Genomic DNA, 19790 nt, shown 5'->3' on the forward strand with positions numbered 1-19790 from the left:
GTGTTCTTATTGACATTACTTAAACTAAACATACATATTTACTAGGGTAATATCGTAAGATGCATTAGGGCATAGCTTAACTACCAAAACTTAAACTTACAGTTTATAATGGCTTTAGTCTTGTTTATATCTTTTGTACTTTAGTTAGAGCCACTTCCTCTTTATTTCTTTTTTTATTCATTACATGATAGTGCTTTTTTTACTAATATCTTGACTAGCCAATGCAGTTTTATTGGTCTCGTGCGAATTTTGCTTTTGAAGGATTGTTTACAATAAGTTGAAGTACTGGACTAGTCGACAATGTGGCTATGTATATGGAGCCATTAGATACTATACAAAGGGTGACTAAAAATGAGCTTTCCTTCAGTTAACTGAAATCCATGCCTAGCTAATTACAATGCCCATGGAAAGGACTGTAGAACAAGTATTAACTTTCATGTGGGCGAGCTTCGCTACGTGCGATTTCCTTGTATTTCTCAACCCAATAAAATATTAAAAGGAATTAGCAAGTGCAAGGCACTCCCCATGGCATGTCGTGATCTTGAATTTCAGTCCATGTTACTGACATATGCATCTATGAAGAATCTCCATGGATCTCTGTGTTGTTCATCTTCCACAATCTACATGCCCGCCACCAGCCAGTCTGTTGAAATGTCCACCATCCCTGCTTTCCAACATGAACCTAACAGGAAAAATAGACCTCTTCACGCAAAGAGTATCTGAAAGTGGCATAAAAAAAAGATCCTTTTGGCCCTTCCCCAACCCTAGGAGCATTTTGCTGCGAATCTCTCACATGCCTTCAAGGAATCATGTACTTTTGGAGTTAGTATCATAAATGTCACACTCAAAAGGCTACGATACGTACAAAAGATTTAGGGTTTCGTGCATGATAATAATTGAAAATTGTGTGGCAAAATGGAGATGGTACAGGAACCACCAAATAAACAGTATTTTAGGTGTAGTGGCAAGGACAGGGAATCCCTATCTTGTTCTCCATGTGAATGAATACTGTTTATGTTAATGGCTTATCGTCCCGAGGCCAACTTGCACTCTTTAATGGCATTTAACTAAACAAAAAACAAAAACAAAAAGAGAAGAGAGGCAATCCCAACCCTTCAGTGTGGGAAGTTAAACCAGCCCTTCCGCTAATTCAAAGGCCACATCACACTGACCTACTTGATTGCATGGCCTAGATAAGATTTAGAGTTTTTTTTTTTTTTTTCTGTAGGATGCAACTCAGGTGACTCAGTCACCTGACTTTGGTTGGTGAGCATGGGATCTCAGCCAATCTCTTTCTTTTGGGGTAGTCTTTGGGCTAACAGAACTGTATATCCTGACTGATCACCCTTTAAGCGAGTGCACACCAGCTTCACTATTTGAAAGATACTTTTTGAGTAGTTATTTTAGTTATTCCAAAGACACCCACCCAGTACTTAAAGAATTGGAAGTTCCCCACCGGTCAACTTGTCGGCACCTTGCCGAGGACTATTGCAGGGGGACCCATTTGTCACAAGAAGCACTATGCACCATTCTTTTCTCTTAATAAGATAACACTTCAACAAAGTGGGATGCTCCAGGGCTCTTCTCACCATGTGGATGTGGGAGAGGGGGTCCTTGTTTTTACCCTTTCCACCGTCCTTTTAAGTGTCTTGCAATGATAAGCTCCAAGGGCAGTGTACTTCCAATGAAGGAAGACGGAAAGGGCATACATATTCATCAATAAAAGAGTATCTACCATCTGTACATTGAAAATGAACCAATTAAAAATGTCACAATGTGAACACATTCTTTCGCAGAAGTAATTAAAACATGTCACCACTCAAGTTAAACATCTTTGTCACTGTTTCAGTTTTTTAGTTTAAAGGGATCCCCACAACAGTGGGGTGACTGTCAGGTAGTCCTATATCAAACATCTTCATAAACAGTGAAGTAGAAGAAGTAGCTTCTTGCAGCTACCAATTTTTCTCTCCTCTCCTCTTGGCATCAACCATCCTCCCCAGTCTCTTCGGATTTCGAACTCTTTCATCCTTTACTTCCTCTGATATGGCTAGATTTTTGAACGTTTCTGCTCTATTCATTCTTATACTGATCTTTTGCCATGAGATTCTGCCTTCTGATGGGAGGCACTTGAAGACCATGCAGACCACAGCCAAGTGCAGCAAGTGCCAAGGCCAAGGGCTCAGCAGCATCGGTGATATGAAAAAGACTCTACTGCCTTCTAAAAGAGATTATCATGCTGCTACCATGACAATAGATTTTGAAAGTTTTCGACCTACAACACCAGGACACAGTCCTAGCATAGGCCATTCTCTTCATAATTAATGCCCTGAGATGTACTCATTTACTGCTAGTTTCAGTTGTGTGCCATGAGTGTAAGCAACTATTCCCAATATATGCAACTGAAGTTTAAGTTTGCGTTGGCAAAATATGGATCGTTCCCTTGCAAATGATCAGAGCATCGTATGTTCCATCCATGAATGATGAATGCAAATTATACTCAGGTTTTGATGTTCCCAGATGAATGAGCACTGGACGTTGCATGAAAGTGCTTTGTCAAATGAAGGTGTCTATAAATTCATATTTGTTCAGCGAATATATCAGCAGCTTCTCTAGGATTGCTATGTTCTTCTCGACAAGCTTGAACAGTCGAACCGCTTGTATCTGTCAGAAGGAACTCTAGAATTTCTTACTTGACAAATTTCTGTTATATATCTGCTTGAGATATGACACACCCAATTCAAAATGAGGACCTGGTTAGCAAATGTGACATACATACCCTGCTTTATTTGTATTCAAGGAAATGAGTCCAGAGCACACAAGAGCACCTTTATGAAGTATATATATGAATTGAACTGGTTAAATTTTTATTCACATCTTCCTTGAAGCACAATAGTAGGAGAGGAGACAAACATAAACATTATGTGACTATAATCTTGTGTTAATCGTGGAGAGAATAGCCTACAATAGAACTATGACCCGGCGAAGTCGGATGGAAATCATCGATGTTTATCGCCTTACTAGTACCATAAAGTTCTCCATGGTGCTTTGGCTCCTTTCTCGTCTGTCTTTAAACGCTTCTTGCATTCCCTCTTGTGTGACTTCAAATGTCTTGCCTCTGATAAGGGAACCGTTTGAGATGGAATCAACAGAAGAATGATAAGACAAGCACAGAACAACTTGATCTTCGCCATTACAGACGTTGGAAACAACTTTAAAGGAAGCATAGTTTTGGATGGTTACTGTGGGCAGCAAGCTCACTATGAACAGCAAGGCTCAAGAGTAAGGACTGAGAAGTGTAGGAGAATAGCTAGAGAAGCACTGAGATACCCTCTCCTCGGACTCGTGATAAGGCGATGTCTGCGAAGCATGTCACTCTGGAACCACTGTGGAACCACGGGAAACTGAAAAAAGAAATTTGGCTGTGTAATGCATGAATTTCCTATTCGCACATTCAATAGAAAATTAACATGAAAATTTTAATCTGGACGGTCAAAGGATAGTTCAAGATAACCTTTCCACCGGAAGTAAGAGAATATTATTTGTAAGACAGTCAGATCCCAAATTCTCTTCTTCTCAACTCAATCCTTAACTCCGCCATAGCATTTTACTGACTGTTTTTATTTGTCTTTATTATGTTAAAGTAGCTCCCCATCCCCAGAAGCCAACTGGGTCTGCTGAATTTCTTGGAGCTTTCTCTCTCTCTCTCTCTCTCTTCTGTCTCTGTGTGCTGAGAAAGTGAGGCTCGTCTGTCAGGCACTTCCAAGCTCATCATTTCAGCCGTTTGATTCTGTCTAATACCATGAATCCTACGGGGGGGAGCAAAAAGCCAACTGAAATTCCTATATTAGACGGTTACAGAGTCAAAAAGAAAGACCAATTGGTCGGTCCCAGGCTGTGCAGAGCTTAAGAATCTTTAATAAGTGTTTAAATGGATGGCTGGAGATAGTCAGGTAGACCACTTCTTGTGGCTGCAGTACCTAAATAGAAAATATGAGAGGTTGAAGGCAATAACAACTCTGTTAGTGAACCATGATTTCTCTTGGATTGTTCGCTTCCTATGGTTCTCAGGAGTGTTTAATTCTGACAAACTATATTTGTGACAGAAGTCAAATTAAAAGGATTAAAAAAATCACAGAAGGAATTCTAAAATATTGAGTTTCTCCCACAAGCTTTGGTCTGGTTCCTTTTGGAGAAAAGCTCAGATGGCTTTCACTTCCACCATTCAAATTTACCTTTTTTTAAAAGATTTTACATTTGCCATAGTGGTGGGGGCCCGCCAAACGTGTTTAAATACCGGAGGATCTGAAAGGGTGGATGTGTCTCATTTGCATTTCTTCTCTCTTGCTCTTCCAAGAGAAGTCTGTGGCTCTTTGCTGCTGCTGCTCTCTGCCCAAGCTCCTCCTCTATAGCTCTCTGCGTTTGATCTCATGGCAAACACCAGGTCCTTCTTGGCTTGTGCACTCCTTGTTCTACTAACTCTCTCTCATGTGACCCGTCTCTCCGCAGCAAGGCCTTTCATGCCAGTGAAGAATTGCTCGAAATGCCTCAGCAAAGATGCAAAAGTTGTCGTTCGACTCATCGAAGAAGCTCAGTCCACGACACCAGGGCCCAGCCATGGTATTGGCCATCAAGCTAAGAACCTCAACACATACTCCGGCATGAACAAACTGATCAATGATGCTGAAGCAACAATGCCAGGGCATAGTCCTGGTGTGGGTCACCAAGTTCACAACTAAGCTACCAATGTATGTACAGTCGTATATGTAGTCCGGCAAATACATTGCAAAGCTTACTGTCATATATGACCAAAGCTTATTGTGTAGTAGATTTACAGCTTCAAGTTTGCCATATTATTGTATGCTTCCAGATTGAAAACTAATAAAATGTTAAGTTTATAATCTCCTCTCTCTTAAACTCTCCTCGATAAACTTCTGAGATGGGTGTGTCGGCGACAAAAGTATATTCGTATAAGATATTGGCCTTCTGAAACCCATATTTCCTGGCACAGATGGAGCGGTTCTAGTAGTCCTAAGAGAGATAAAAAGAACACAGAAGATGTCTTCCACAAAGTTGTGCGTTGTATGAAAGGAAATAGTAATTCGCAGATATTTTCATAGAGAGAGAGAGAGAGAGAGAGAGAGCAGTGATAACAACAGTGACTACAGTTATTTATACAATAAAACAATAAGAAACATCCGTGGGAAAGAATGATGTAGGTGAAGATTCTGAATGAATGTCAAAGGGAATAATCTAGAGAAGGACATGAGAGGAAATGGGATCTGTGAACCTGTAAGAGCTTCTCTTTCTCGTTACTTTGGACACTTGTCATTTCCATCATTCAGATGTTGAAAGTAAAAAAGTTTAGGTGAACTTCAACGCCACTAACCACAGCACTTAAAACAATTGAATTGATGATACTTTTGTTTAATGCAGACCCTGTGTTCACATTGGTTTTTGCATGGCTTGACTTTTTTTTTTTTTTTTTTTTACGACCAAAATCAACACATTGATTAGAACATTGTTTGGGTGTTCAAATTATTATAAAGCTCGTAAAAGGCCAATTGATCAATATAACAAAATGCATTATCAATTAATTTTGCCCTACTTTCATTGATCAAGTATGTAGTATTTATAGAATTACAACACAATCTGTAGTTTTTACAACTCTTACAATTTACAATTTGAGTCTATTTCAATTACTTACAATTTGAGTTTGTCTCTGCTTCAATCACTGTTTATATTTATCTCTATCATGCATTCCATTGTATCGGGTTTCTGTTCATCCCAAAATATTGATCAGTCAAAATTGTGAGGTCTCCCTAAATAACAAAGACGGGATTTTTAAATCTTAAATCTATGTGGGAGTACTCTCATAACCCCACCACGTTGTGGCCTTTTACCTAAATGGATCTAGAATTAGAAAGAACCTATTCTATTTGTTTAAAAAAGCTGTTTTAATTTTGGTTTATCATTTTGAGATAGACTTGGACCTAACTTTGATACTCTATATTAGGTTCCTTTAAGATCCAATATGTCTCACCCGATATGCAATATGTATAATCCATTACATACGGTATATATCCAGTTCCCTGGTCAGGTGAATTACACTACTAATACATGAAAATCACAATTATTACAAGGATACAACCACCAACTAGCTCTTATGAACAAGTTTGATTATCATAAAATATATAAAAAAAAAAACCCACTACTCCAAAGTTTTGGCTTCCATAGTGCCTCCTCACTCTGAGAATCATTCCATTTGCAGTATAGATTGTTCTCATAATTATATGGCATAAAGTAGTTGCACTAAAACATGACCCAGAATAATCAGAGATATTAATATATTTTTTAGTGAGAGGCAACAACAACAAAAAAAAATTAAAAAAAAAAAATTCTTTTCTTCAGTCAAACCTAATCATTCAATTTGGGACTTCCAGATGTTCATTTACTACTTTGAATCAAAAAACAACAACTTGGGTTGGAAATATTATATAAACTTCAGATTATGGCTGTATGATTTCACAAAATGAAGATACTCTACCGGACTTATTGAATATAAAAGATGAGAATATCTTGAGACAGTTGAGAACCGTTAATACTAAAGGAGACGCATGCTAGGATCCACTACAATGATACAACCTGGCTGATAACAAATTCAATTAGGTTAGCTTTCCTTTTAATAATTGGGGAAAGCTTCTTGAGATCAGTTCTTGTGGGTCTTCGCTCTCAAGGGTTGGAAAAGGTTAAGCGAATGGTCCTGGAGAGAGATTTAAGCTCATGATTGCCTCAAGCTACTGGCTTCTTGCCACTGCTTAAACAATGCCTCCTTTCCATACTGCAACTTGTTGAGTAAAATAGTTGATAAAGGACATTCATGGCTTTGAAATGTGCCAATGTGGAGGACTTTGTTGATTTGATCCTGTGTTGATGCAGGATTTGATGCTTCATGGGTTTGCTTACTTTCCTCTATTTTGGCACCATTACTGTGTGGACACACCTCATGGAGTTCAATTAATGATAAATTTAGGATATTGTTTTATTATTAGGGTTACTCTAGTTTAGAAGAGGTACCTACCCTCCATTAGTGTAAAGATTCCCAAAGTGCAGTCACCTACAATAAAAAAAATTATGAGAGTCTTCCCTTCTCTAAAATAAGGGTTTTATGTGATCAGGAGAGAAAGCAACTATATATTACTTCATTTTTTTTTACATTGTTTTGTGATTTTCTATGAGGGTCTGGCTATCCTGGGGCATTGGAGCAGCAACCGCCCCATTTGGCCCTACAGTCGTGATTTATACCAAATATTATTTAAAATGTTAAAAGAAATCCAAGTATGAGTTTTCGTGATAAAAAAAACATGAATAAACACAGCAAGACAACCAAATGTTATGAGGTTCGGAAGTCCAAGTGAAAAAATGGGGAGAAGGTTTTATATATCTATATCTATCTATCTATCTATCAATCTGGGGTTAATCAAGTACGAAAAACCATTTGGTGCGAAACATGTGAAACACTATCTCGGCCATCCTATCATGATCAACAATTATCTCAGTCATCCGATCATGTTTCGCACCAAATGGTTTTTTGTATTGGATCAGCCATATGTGTGTGTGTGTATATATATATATATATATATATAGAGAGAGAGAGAGAGAGAGAGAGAGAGAGAGAGAGAGAGAGAGAGAGAGAGAGAGAGAGAGAGAGAGAGAGAGAGAGAGACTTCCATAATAGTTTTATGTATAACATTTGGCATGAGTCAAAAGGCAACATGAACAATGGCCGTAAACTTTGCCTTTCTTTTTCAGCTACAGGTGATTTTGCACTTATAAAGAAAGGCTGTAAGACCCTAGCCGGAGAAGGTGAGGAACCAAAATGAGGAGAAACTTGACGCCTGGGTCAAGTTGGGATGCTTTATAACGCATTTCTCACCTTTGAATGTGATTTTTCTGTACATTCCTGTAACCAGTCAGGAATCTAGAAATCTCATACATTCTGTGCACAATCCTTGGTAATCCTAAAAAACTTAAATGGCTCACGTAAATTATTTCCCGGATTACATGCTCTGGTTCAAACCGCCCCCCACCAAAAAAAAAAAACCAGTTAATGCACCGCTTGCTGCAGAGCACTAGTGGAGGAGAACCCTCGTCATGTGCTCCGACAGCCAAACACCCATTTAAAGGTAACAGAATTTAACCATCCCTTCTATTAAAACTCTGAAGGGTCACTTCTTGGAAGCATTTCTCTGGTTTATATGCGTGGTTGGAGCGACAAGGGAATCCCCATCTTGTCGATGAACAGTAAAAAGTGTGAAAGGTTACTTTATTCAGCCGACTCTCTTTTGTTTGAACTTTGATATGATATAAAATTTTTGGGTGCCGAAGCTCCCAAGCTGTCACTCCAAAAAGGTTGGAAGCAACTGAAGCTCGTGACTGAATTTCTATCAGAGAAATTTGGGAAGTTAATCGCATGAGGAACTTCCATTGGCTTCTGAAATGAAGTAGAAGCTCCATGAATGATGATGGAGAAGTGAACTGGGAAAATTTGTGGGTTCCACTGAAGTTAGTATTTCAGATACAGCTGCATAATCCCATTTTTAACAGGTTTCAGCGTGGTTTGCCAATGGCTACCGAGGACTGTAACAGCACAACAGCCTTTGTAAAGTACAAGGTGTATGCACGTGCAGTTCACTAGCCTTTACTATAAGAAACCCATCAAAATAAAAGCAATAATGTCGACACTGAAGTGGAATCTTTTGGGTTTTTTCCCTCTTGCTGCAGGGGCTAGGGCGGGGGGACCTCCACATAACTACAAGTGAGAGAAATAAATAAACAAGTCTTCATGCTTCAAAGGGGCTGAAAAGAAAGAGAAAGACAAAAGGTTGAAAAGGAAATTGCATGCAGCATGCAGATGACAGACCGTCTTTAGAAAACAAAGCTGTAGATCTATTAAACAGAGGTAATTCTCAAAGCTCACGTTGCATCAGTACCATGGTGACAAACTGCCTTACTTGCTAGCAGCTCTACTAACTCTTTAAATACCCAAGGGGGTGAGAGGGTAGTAGTATCTCTTGATTCTCTTCTTTCTGGTTTTGCTTATTAGAACTGAAGTTTGCTCCATTGCCAGCTTGTGATGGCTCAAATCAAGTTCCTCTGTGCTTGCCTTCTCCTCATTGTAGCTTCCTCCCACATTGTTGAACTGTGCGAGGGGAGGCATCTGAAGTTGGAGAAGAGAGAGCAGAGGAATCATTGGGGACATGGGAGCAACAATGGGGAGAGAAGGATGAGGAATGCTAACACTGGAGGAGACCATTATGGTACTGATGCAGCAATCGATATTGATGGCTTTCGACCAACTACACCAGGTCACAGTCCTGGTGTGGGGCATTCAGTTCATAACTAGTGCTGTGTATGGCCTGGAGGAGTGAGGAGTTTGTCATGTCTTCCCATTCGTCTTCCAATAAATGGATGTTCATCTTCTGTATCTGAATTGTAATTTATTTAGCTTGGAAAGTCTAGTATGATTTAATTTTCTTACAAGGTAGTTCTACTAGTAATAATTTTTAACTTATTCTGCTGGATTAATACTGCATTAAGGGTCTATTTGGAATCCCATGGAAAAGAAAAAAAAATAAGAATTTGATAATTATTATTCCCAAAAATAATTACTGAAAATGAGAATTTGATTATAATCTCATTTTCAATAACTATTTTTTGGAATAATAATGGTCAAATTCATATTTTCTTTTCTTTTTTCTTTTCGAGGGGTTCCAAACAAACCCTAAGTAATTATGTGGTACTATTTGAGGTTGGTTATGGTGTCGACTAACTCCTGAGAGCACGTTGCATACCCCTCCTCGATTTCCTTTGCTCGTCCACTTAAAAAAATATATCGAACAAAAAACCTTTACCCATGTAAGGGATTACATGAATATTTATTAAAAGTATAGATAGTAGTAAAGGGTTGTTGGAATTGATTACTTGAATAAAGAGATGAATAACTTTGTAATATATGACCTGCCTATCTATGTGTAAGAAAAAAATCCATTGTTGTATAGAAGATGACAATCTAAAAAAATATCCATTGTTGTATAGAAGATGACCTGCCTTTTACTAGTTGCCATCCCTACTTGAACTAGTTGCACTCAAGTCAGGTTCTTAACATATTGCTTGTCAATTATCACCAATGTATAGAAGAAAGGCAGGGCAAGTAGGGGGTAGACTACTCATAGACTACAAAGCCAGATAGAAAAGGAATGAAGATCAAAACTACAAATGGACAAGTAGATGCTCGACATGAAATCATCTACACATCAGTTGAAAGCAAAAATCCAATTGACATGACTGAATTAAGGAGAAAGAGGATCCATGGTTCTACTGTACAGAGATCCTTCCGTGTCGTAGTGGAACTGAGAGTGGCATCGATCGATTTCAGACAAAAGAGCAGGTACACATTGCCGCAAACTAATAGTTGGTAAATCAAAGAAGGATCTACTTTATGGTATAATTTTATTTCTATAATGGGTCTGGTGTGGCGACAAAGGCTCGTGGGTGAGATTACAGAAAACAGGAAATCTGTAGTTAGTAGAAGCTCTGAAAAGCTAGAATCATCTCTTGCCAAAGTTAGAAGCTCTCTCAGTTTCTGCTATAATCTTTGGTTAAAATATTTGTCGAAATAAATGTTACCCAAAAACTTATAATTGAACTATGCTAAGTGGAGAAGAAAATACTTATAAGAAACGAACCAGCTATGAACAAAGTTTGCATTGAGTGGTTGGTGTGGTATTTGCGATGGAAAGAGTTATGGGAAAAAAATTCTTGAATTTGTGCCAATTTTAGATTATGGAAAAAAAATTCAACAAAAAATTAAAAGACGATAGGAAAATGAGTTTCTTATTGCTCCAATAAGAAACAACAGGAAAAATAAATTGAGAGAGCATAAAAGGGGGGGTTAGTCCACAATGAAGTGGAATGAATTCCCCCCGCATTACTTAGTTCATTAAAAAATAGCGTTAGTGTAGAAAGACTTGAATTGAAGTGAGATTACACCATTTCATTCGCTCAGGCAAAAATGGGGGAAAGTTGTTTCCTACCTATTTTGCGAATCATCAGCTTTCCACGCGCGACGCGCGTTGCTTCCCCCCCCCCCCCCCCCCCCCCCCCCCCCCCCCCCCCGCTATTCTGCTCTCCCTCTCGTCGGCCTCTCCAGACGATCTCTGCTCCCTCCGTGATCGTTCAACAAAGTATTTTTTCCTCCCTCTGCCCCCACCTCTGTCGCAGAGCACGGGAGGCCGAGCCTCTGTCGCAGAGCCCCTCGGCCGTCCTCCCTCTGCCCCCACCTCCGTCGCAGAGCACGAGAGGTCGAGCCTCTGTCGCAGAGCACCTTGGCCTCCCTCTCTTTCCGCTTCCCCCCCCCCCCCCCCCCCCCCCCCCCCTCCTCCCGCTCTCGACCTCCATCGCAGAGCACGGGAGGCCAGAGCCCCACGGCATCTCTTCTCTCTCAGCCTCCCTATTTTCTCCCTCTTAGCGTATCGTCGGAGCGTCGCCATTGCCAAGCCCGCCGCAGAGGAAGACGAAGATGATGTTTAATTTTTCCTAAGTTAGGAAAAATTAAACCATCGTCATAGTTTAATTATCCAATTAATTAAACCATTAGTTTTTATTTTTTTAACATATTATTAATTAATAATATTTAAAATGTATATTAAGTTATTGATAAATTAATATATTTATTTATTTATTATATATTTTTTATTTTTTATTAAAATAGTGAGTTTTAATGTTAAACTATATCTTATGTTATTACAAAATAATTTATTTATTTATTATATTCACTTATGTTATTTTTAAATTTTTTATTTATTTTAAATAATTTATTCTAGTCACACGTAATTAGTATATTAATTTATAATAAACTATAATCATTAATTGGTTTAATTATCTAATTGTTATAATTAATTAAACCATTAGGTTTATTTATTATATTCTCTTGTGTTATTTTTTTATTTTTTTATTAATTTTGTATAATTTATTCTAGTCACACGTAATTATTCTTTTAATTTATAATAAATTATAATCATTAAGTAATATAATATAGTTTTTCATTAATTACAATATTAATATATTCTAATACTACACGTTAAATCACTTATAAGTGTAGTAACCACGTTTATTTTTGTTATATGTTTAGGTATATGTTCTATTTAAGTATATTATAAAATGTTACTTATTCTCTTTTTATATCATATTTTTCGTTTGGGGGCACTAACACTGGAATCTGTTTTTCCGCCACTTGAACTCGTCTATACTAACACCCAAACATGAGTTGAAGTTGAATCAATTCATTTTACTTCAATTCAATTCTTCACTTCAATTCAAGTTCATTGTAGACTAACCCCCCCCCCCCCCAAAGCAAGAAAGTCAGTTAAATGGAATTCATTTTTAATGAAAATAAAAATAAGATTTACGTGGTTAAGGACTGCCTACTCCACAATTTGTAACCCCTAAAACCTAAACAGTTCTCTTCTGTTAGTGGGTTTTTATTATATAGGAAGCATTATACTACAAATTAAATCAATGCTCTTAACTGGGTCGTGGTTACATAAGTAGTCGTGTAATAGGCGAATCACATTCACCAATTTTCTACTTGGGGTCTGCATCATTAACATCATAAGTGTATAGATCGTGCTCCACATCTTGCTCCATACTATTGTATCCATTGACATTCCCCCTCAAAACTCATTTTGGGTGTAACTTGAATGAATTTGTCTACCAAGAATCGTTGTCGTTCATGTCTAAAAACCTTGCTAAAGAAAGCTAGCAAACTGATAATAATAAGAAATGAACAAAAGCTAAATGGTCGTACTATCAATTTGTTGAAGAATGAAGTGATAATCTATTTCAATATGTTTAGTCTTTTCATGAAAGATAAGATTCATACCAATATCAGGTGCACTCATACCATAGAAACTCCTTTAGAGCCTTTTAAAAGAAATAATAGTATATGGATTCATATAACCTCCACTGTTGTACTGGTGAGTACTCTATATTATGCTTTTATATTGGATCTGGCCATTGTCCGTTGTTTTATGCTTTTCCATGAGATGAGATAGGGCCTGAGAATGACACAATAACCCAACACAAACTTTCGGGTTTCAAGGTCCCCATCCCAGTCTCAATCTGAATAAGCAATGATGTTCTAGAGAGTAACAAAAGAGGACTTGTTTTTCCAAATTTTCAACCCAAGAGTAAGTGTACCATGAATTTACTACAATATACACTTTAAAGCATCCTAATGATGATCTTTAGGGTAATCGAGGGCACCTAGTAGACTTCGGTAATACTTAGGAGAAGCATAAGGAGTGCCTATGGAACTAAATGTTGGATTTAAGATCCCATGACAAAGTCTTTGATCAAGGTAGTGAGAAGGGAGATGAAGAAGGAACGAGGTAAAGGAGAGGGACGACTAGAGAGATGGAGAGAGTGAGATCTTGGGAGAAGAGAAAATGCTAGGGACGAGTTTGAGAGAAGGGGAGAGACTTAATACTCTACCCCATGCCAAAGAAGATAGATTTTGGATTTTGGATTTTGGTTTGGGAACAATTGTTGTAGGCTCCTTACTATTTTCACCAACAATGGATGGGGAGATAGTTTTGGCCAAAGTGGATAAAGTTCCGTCAATGTGTCCTATGAATCTATACCTTTGTGGAACTATCTCAATCAAGTGTTACCAATGAATAGATCGACTCATTCCAGTTACTCTTAAGGATGTACTTTCTTCACAATTGTACCCCCTAGGTAACCCATTTGATAACATGGAGGCAGATTAGAAGATATTAAATGCCAAAGGGAAACAAAGTGGAAAGGCCATGCCAAGGAAGATAGATTTCAGTCCCAAGGAAAATACACTAACACATTAAAATGATTTCTTTCTTTTTCCCTTTTCCTTTTCTTGCCATTTATAATTACACCAAAATGTAGACAAGTTACAATGATATTAATCGATATGGACACCTGTCAAATACCTACACATACAAATAATAGACAATGTACTGAATTGGAAGAAAGAAAGAGAGAGAAAGAGAGAGGGACTTTGTTCAACTTCAGTTTGAGTCTTTTAATTGTCTGTAGATTCTTCTCCAAGATATTCAGTGACCGGAACCCCAGCCTCCAAATTATCTATGTCAACTGACACTTCCTCAATTGTAATCGACAAGGATGGCATGTGATTCTTTTGACTATGATGTGACTTGGTAATTTGAGAGAGAGCTTGAACTATGCCCCTCATGGAGGGCCGGCTCCTTGAGATAGGGTTGACACATTTATATGCAACAGCAGCTATCTCGTTGAGCTCTTGCAAGTTATACTTCCCACCAAGATGGGAATCAGCAATTTCCTCCAAACCAACATTGCCCTCAGTATTTAGTGCCCCTTGTTCACATCAAAATGTTGAAAAAAACAATTGAAAATAGCTACATCTTATTGGGAACTCCTCAAAAAGTTAGTGTTCTTCTACATTTTAGAGAGGAACCAGAATTCATAGTTGTTATCACAAGAGATTGACAGAAATAGTATAATTCATAGAACTGTTAATCCGAGGATCTGCCTGAGCTATGTTCATGCAAAGACTATGTCAGTTATGGATATTAAGCAATGAGCAGACAAAATCTTCTTCTATGAATGCACACCAAGTTTAGCACGAGATAGGGAAACAAAGGACCATATAAATTGGATGAACTCAAAACCACCATATTCAAGACAACTATTTTAACAGGTATAGATTTTCCATCAAGTATCATTTTGTAAAATCAAAATTTCCGATAAGTTGTTGTTTGGGCCTTTGGAATTCAATAGACATACATAGTGAAAGTAGGGTTTAGTTCTAGTGTCATGTCTTAGGTTAAGTTTCAGTAGGCTATGGGATTCAACATTCAAAAAAGAAGTATCCAAGAATTTGCATGGGAACAGAATGATGAGGCAGAGGTCTTACAAGTTCAATATATTCAAGTAGGCCCTGTTGTGGATTCCTGTCGGTAATTAACTCAAAAAGTAAAATACCGAAGCTGTAGACATCACTTTTCTTAGTGAAGCTCCTAGATGATACATACTCAGGATCCAGATAACCAAAAGTTCCCCTGATATTTGATGCATGTGAATTGACCATTACTTCCCTTGAAAGCCCAAAATCAGCTACCTGGCAAATTTTAATTGAATTAACAAAGATTTTTGCAGCCTAGAAGTTACAAAGAGGACAAGAGATTACCCTAGCTCTCATGGATTGGTCAAATAATACATTGGAAGACTTGATGTCCTGATGAATCACAGGTGGAATGGCCTGTAATATACAGAAATTTCAGTTAACATTAGGTAGTTGTAATTCCTTTCCAGAAAAAAATAAGCAGAAGTTTACCCCATCATGAAGGTATTCTAAACCACTTGCGACATCTAGAGCAATATAAAACCTTAAACCCCAGCATAATGGGACATGTATTTCACCTTCACATCATCAAAACAGTATATTAAACTTTGGAAAGATATACTTCATGCCCAGAACATGTTTTGCTTTCTTAACTAGCGATTAGTGGTTACTTACTGTACAAGTGAAAAGCAAGACTGCCATCGCTCATATATACATATACAAGTATATGCTGGCCTTTCTCAGCACAATATCCCACCAGATTAACAAGATTTCTGTGGTGTAACCTCCCAAGTAGCATTACCTGCAAATAAAGTTCCAACAAGTTTTACCTCATGCTATGAAGCTTTACTAATGGAAAAGACTGAACCTAGTTAAAGTCAACTAAATACAGTCAACAAGAAACTCAATCTTCATCTCCCCAACAAAATGAACTAAAGAATCACAGAGAGGCTAAATATGTGAAAAAATAATAATCAAAATAATCATATCCTGATAATTATCAGATTACACAATCTGTTGTCTGGACAGATCATATCAATCTAGGCAGAATGGGTAAATTAGTCATACAAGCATTGATTTCAGGTGCAAGAAGTTCAAAACCCTTGTATCAAAATCAATTGCTTACAGAGAATACTGATGCTTCAAAATGAAGCATATCAGGCAACATCATGTGCTTAAAAAACTAGGTTGGTTACCTCTGCCTGGAATTCCCTTTCCCCCTACTTGGAATTAGTAGCAAGGACTTTGACAGCAACAGTTCCACCAGTTGACATCTGAGCTTTGTAAACAGGTCCAAATGCCCCCTGACCAATCAATGTCGTAAAGTTATAAGTTGCCTTCAGAAGATCTCTGCAAATGCATCACCATCAGTGTGGTTAAACAATGAAAAGAAACTCACGTTCATTTAGGGCTTGATGCACAGTTACACAACTTCTTTCTGAATTTTTGCATACTCCTAAAGTATTTTTCTACTATTTCTATTTCATAATTTCCAGCAAAAACCGTACTGAGTCAGTAGAGACTTTCTGATGAACATGTACTACTAAGTTTTTGTCTGTAATAGATCAGCCATCATGCTGATGCCTGATGGATCTGAGCATGTTCAAGATGCTGATACCCTCATTACAACTACTTGAGTTCATATAGATAATAAAAGGCTAAGGTTACAAACAATCGATACTACTTCGTTGACAGTACAAAACAGTCACAAGAGTCAGAAGCTAGATTGTAAAAATTGGATCATAAGACACTTTTAGACAAAGAAAATGAACAAACTTGTATGAATATTTGAGGATTCCAGAAATTGAGACTATGCTTTTCCTTTTACCCCTTTCCAGCCACAAAGCACCAACATTCACATCTGATAGTTTAGGTGATTCCTGACCAGCAGTTGAATCTGACATTATAGTTGAGGAATCGGCACCATTGGTACGGATGGGGATGGTAGAAGTCCTCCTCGAACTGTTACTTCTTATCTGTGCTTGCTTCTTGCCAAGCCAAGTGCAAAATAGTGCAGAAATAGCTAAAAGCACTCCAATTATCATATCACTCCCATGGTCGTTCCAATAATCAAACCCCAAGACACCCCTTTCATCTCAACACTGAATTGCTTTAATACTATTCAAATATCTCCATCTATACGCCTGCAAAAGGAAATTTTTAAGAAAACTACCATACAGAACTTTGTTATTATTCTCGCTGGCAGCAATTGATTAATCTAAAGCATACTCAGAGACAGTAATAGACCAGAGGAATATAAGCAAGCAAGTAATATCAACATGCAAATGAAAAAATGATGAAGAATTTTAAAAGTAACATCCATACACTTCAATCAAGTGATTATCAAATTAAGGGAGCATTAACGTAATGACCAATAACCAGTTCTAAGAATAAATTATAGAACTGTTGCAGACAGATAAAATGAAGTAAAAAATGAAATGCCAAGTCTCCGTTTCCACCCAGAATGAATGGAAGGAAAGAGTATAAATCTAGATAATTAGATGCATCTTTTTATCATTTACCTCTGAGGACAGGCATTGAAAGTTGAAACAACATGCACTGGGAACCAAGACCAGCAAGAATGTATTATTTATCAGAATGTAGATAGATTGACCCAAGACCGTCAAAGATCATAGCTTTAACAAGAAAACTACAACAATACGTATCCGTAAATTCACCACAAAATCCATTTACTCAACCAACTCCTAGGTTAGTAATGTCAAAATATTTCCCCAGAATTCATATTACACAAATTGATTAATATTATGTAAGACTTAAATATATATGAATTTCTAACGACATGAAATTCATAAGATAAATATAAACGGAAGCAAAAAGTCATACCTCCTTCCATACGCTTCAAATTCCGTAAGTCTCTATTCTTTCTGTTTGGCGCTTCCAATCTCTAAACACTCTCGATGATGACTAAACTGAAAGGGCTTGAGTGACAAGATAAGGGACCAAAACTGTATCAAAAACCTTAACTTTGCCAACCTTCCATCAAGGTATTAATGGCATTGTGTTACCGAGGGAGTTGCAACTGGTAACAGTTTGAGACCACCTTTATGAGAAACCATTTCTCATGATAAAACAGTTAACATTTTCCCATTTGGTCCAAACTTCTAATATAATCTTAAACCCATCGATAATCTGAATTTAAGTAATAAATACATGAATCATGACGATAGGTCCTCTAATGACGAGTATTATCTTCCATGTATTACTATGCATTTATTTCTTATACTTTATGAATAAACCCTATGTTTACTGTTGGTCCAACACAAATGAATTTTCTCAAAATTAAGGTGCACATAAATATGAGATAAACATCGCAATAATTAAGAATTTCACTAAACTAACATTGTTCATACAATGGAAAAATTACATAATGGAACCAAGTCCTATATTCGCAACATGATCCTTGAATTTAAATGGTGGCATGCCCTTAGTCAAAGGATCTGCTATCATTAATTCAGTGCTTAGTACTCATGACCACTTTCTTTTCTTTAATACGTTCTCTTTTGGCCAAATACTTTATGTCGATGTGTTTACTTCGACTTCTACTATTATTGTTCTTGGCCATAAAACAACAGCTAAATTGTCACAATATATTCTCAATGGCCTAGAGATAGAATCCATAATTCTAAGCCTAGAAATGAAACTCTTAAGCCATACACCATTTGAAGTAGCCTCAAAACAGAAAACTAATTCGGCTTCCATAGTGGACGTGGCAGTCAAAGTCTATTTGGCACTCCTCCATGATATAGTTCCACTGGCCATCAAGAAAATGTATCCTGATGTTGATTTTCGTGAATCAATACACCCAACAAAGTCAGAATTTGAGTAGCCAATTACTTCTAAATTGTCCGTCTATCTATACATCAACATGTAGTCTTTATTTTCTTGAAGGTACCTCATTACTTTCTTTGCAGCTCTCCAGTGGTCTAACCCTGGATTACTCTAATATTGTCCCAACATTCCTACAACAAATACAATGTCAGGTCTTGTGAAAACTTGAACATACGTTAGGCTTTCGACAACAGAAGCATATGGAATGTCCTTCATTTGTTCCTTTTCAAAGTCGTTCTTCGGGCATTGGTTCAAATTGAACCCATCACCCTTCACAATGGGAGCTACACTAGGTGAACAATCCTTTATCCGAAATCTCTCTAAAACTTTATTAATACAGTTTTCCTAAGACAGACCTAAGATACCTCAAAATCTGTCTCTATAAATCTTAATGCCAATGACATAAGATGCCTCACCCATATCCTTCATATTGAAATTTTTAGAGAGAAATTATTTCACCTCATGCAGAAAACCCTTATCATTGGTTGCTAACAAAATATCATCCACATATAAAACAAGAAAACACATTTTACTCCTACTGACCTTCTGGTACATACATTGATCCATAATATTTTCTAAAACACCGAATGAAGAAATTACATTATGGAATTTCAAATACCATTGGCGGGATGCTTGTTTTAATCCATATATGGATTTTTTTAGCTTGCAAACCAATTGTTCACCATCACTAGAGGAGAATCCTTCAGGTTGTTTCATGTAAACTTCTTCCTCTAGATCTCCATTGAGAAATGTCATTTTCACATCCATTTGTTGCAACCCTAAGTGAAAATGGGCTACTAATGCCAAAATAATGCGTAAGAAACCTTTTTTAGATATAGGAGAAAAAGTTTTCGTGTAATCGATTCCTTCTTTCTGTGTGAATCCCTTAGCAACGAGTCTTGTCTTGTATCTCTCAATGTTGCCTAATGAGTCTTTCTTTGTCTTAAAGATCCATTTATAGCCAATGACTTTAAATCCACTAGGAACTCAACAAGATCCCAGACTCCGTTACTCTTCATAGAAT

At 37.4% G+C, this 19790-nt stretch overlaps 1 pseudogene; it reads right to left on the reverse strand.

Moving 5' to 3' along the window:
- Positions 1-14116: 14116 nt before the first annotated feature.
- On the reverse strand, positions 14117-17012 carry LOC137942149 (calcium/calmodulin-regulated receptor-like kinase 1; annotated as a pseudogene).
- Positions 17013-19790: the final 2778 nt, after the last annotated feature.

Source organism: Aristolochia californica, unplaced genomic scaffold (genome assembly GCF_029961685.1).
Source record: "Aristolochia californica isolate CCGP_79_NKW_82.1479 unplaced genomic scaffold, dmAriCali1.0.hap1 SCAF_9, whole genome shotgun sequence".
Classification (NCBI taxonomy): domain Eukaryota; kingdom Viridiplantae; phylum Streptophyta; class Magnoliopsida; order Piperales; family Aristolochiaceae; genus Aristolochia; species Aristolochia californica.